Consider the following 2,209-nt stretch of genomic DNA (forward strand, 5'->3'; position numbering starts at 1 on the left):
GAAGAAGGGCTCATGCCCGAAACGTCGATTCTCCTGCCCCTTGGATGCTGCCTGACCTGCTGCGCTTTTCCAGCAACACATTTTCAGCTCTGATCTCCAGCATCTGCAGTCCTCACTTTTTCCTTTGTAAGAAGTATGGCAGTCCATGTTGTGCACAGCAAGCTCCCAATAATCACACTGAGGCAAGGGCCAGATCAACAGTTTTACTGATGTTGGTTGCAAGATAAGCCTTGGCCAGGACACTGGGAATAACCAGTGTCTAAATTATCCACCATCAGATGGCAACATGTGCACCCTCAAATTCTCCAGTGTTGTGTATATGTCTGTTACTGTGTGCAATGTGTGTCCTCCTGTTTGTATATATGCATTAGCTTGTGCACGCGTGTTTTCCTGTTTGTATGTTGGCATGCACGCATGTGTCCTCCTGTTCGTGTGTGTGTGTGTGTTAGCACGTGCATGTGTGTCCTCTTGTTTGTACATATGTTAGCATATACACGTGTCTTCCTGTTTGTGTGTGTGTGTGCAATGTGGGCATGTGTTGATGCTAGGTTAAGATACAGTAATATGCTCACTTTTATCAAACCAACTCTCCAGTTTTCTGGCCAATGCCAGTTGTAGCACAGTGCCCATACACTGTGTTGCAGTACTGTGGGCATTTCAGCTAAATTGAAGATAATTAATTTGTAAACAAAAAGTGTTTCAGTGCGTTTGAATTTTGTACAACCCTGATTTAAAGAAGCTTAGTTAGATTGAGAAACAGAATTTACAATAAAATTTATGTTGGATTTTGTTGAATGAGGTTAATCTGTGACTTTCTATCTCATAACTGCTTGACTGTTATATTAAGTTCTGTTGGGAATAAAAGACAAACAGGGGTGTGTGTCCATGCTGTTTGCAGCCAGGTTGGGAGAGAGGCCGTGTGGGGTTTTCATTTGGCACTGTTGATACTTAGTGCTTACATTTCTCCTTTCTGGCATTTTAAACTGAAGGCCTTTCTCCCTTCAATGAACAAGTGCACTGTTTGCAAATCTTTTTCACATGAATAAAGGCAGCCTTGTTGTTTGGTCAGGGTGGAGGAGCAGGGTCACATTGCTTTAGGCTGGGCTAGTTTGACAGGCAACCCTCAGTCTGAGAGCTCCCGCCTTTGCCAATTTCACCCCCTCTTTCTCTTTTACTAATCCTTCTATCTTCTCACTTGCTTTCTGTCCATCCATGTCTTGGTTTTCATGGAGAGTACAAGGAGTTTGTTCGCACTGTAAGGAATTGCTAAAAAGGTTAATATTGACACAGGACTTTGGGTGGCTTTTGGAGAATTGATCCATGAGAATAACACCACATGGATGTTTTGGTATTAGAGAAGTGATTCTACAGGAGCGCCTGAACAGAGTGAAAGGTACATTTTTCATCCATTATTTGAATTTTTAGGTACACTGTATCTTTGTCAGGCATTCTAACTTTCCTTAAACAATGTTGTTCTGGTAATTGCAACACCTCTTTTGTCTTTGTAGAGCAATAAATGAGCATGTTCCGATATTAGATCTTAATCGAACCTCACTTTCCTCCCTTCTGCCCTTTTGTTTTAATATTTAACTATCTGTCTAGGCGTTTTTAAAAAGACAGCACAGTCTGTTTCTTAGATGTGATCTGTACTAACTCATTTCAGGTTGTAATATTAATTACAAAAGTGTATTTCTATGCGTGTGTTTGTGAGATGCTGAACATCTGATTGCAAGAGTGTGAGTGCAGATGGTGAATATGTCAGTGTGAGTGTGGGAGTGCGATGGTGAATGTGAGAGTGTGAGTGTGGGAGTGCGATGGTGAATGTGAGAGTGTGAGTGTGGGAGTGCGATGGTGAATGTGAGAGTGTGAGTGTGGGAGTGCGATGGTGAATGTGAGAGTGTGAGTGTGGGAGTGCGATGGTGAATGTGAGAGTGTGAGTGTGGGAGTGCGATGGTGAATGTGAGAGTGTGAGTGTGGGAGTGCGATGGTGAATGTGAGAGTGTGAGTGTGGGAGTGCGATGGTGAATGTGAGAGTGTGAGTGTGGGAGTGCGATGGTGAATGTGAGAGTGTGAGTGTGGGAGTGCGATGGTGAATGTGAGAGTGTGAGTGTGGGAGTGCGATGGTGAATGTGAGAGTGTGAGTGTGGGAGTGCGATGGTGAATGTGAGAGTGTGAGTGTGGGAGTGCGATGGTGAATGTGAGAGTGTGA

General features: G+C 43.6%; 1 protein-coding gene across 18 annotated transcripts in view; it reads left to right on the forward strand.

The window, feature by feature from the left end:
• Window positions 1–2,209, forward strand: part of phldb1b (pleckstrin homology-like domain, family B, member 1b) — a 372,433-nt gene that overhangs the window by 25,252 nt on the left and 344,972 nt on the right. The window contains exon 1 of one of the 18 annotated variants that reach the window (XM_043676473.1): window positions 1,375–1,393. The exons of the other annotated variants lie outside the window; for them this stretch is intronic. The gene's annotated coding sequence lies outside the window, so the exon portion shown is untranslated. Of the gene's footprint in view, window positions 1–1,374; window positions 1,394–2,209 lie in introns of those variants that run through there. 18 annotated transcript variants of the gene reach the window in all.

Source organism: Chiloscyllium plagiosum, chromosome 35, assembly GCF_004010195.1.
Source record: "Chiloscyllium plagiosum isolate BGI_BamShark_2017 chromosome 35, ASM401019v2, whole genome shotgun sequence".
NCBI classification, from domain to species: domain Eukaryota; kingdom Metazoa; phylum Chordata; class Chondrichthyes; order Orectolobiformes; family Hemiscylliidae; genus Chiloscyllium; species Chiloscyllium plagiosum.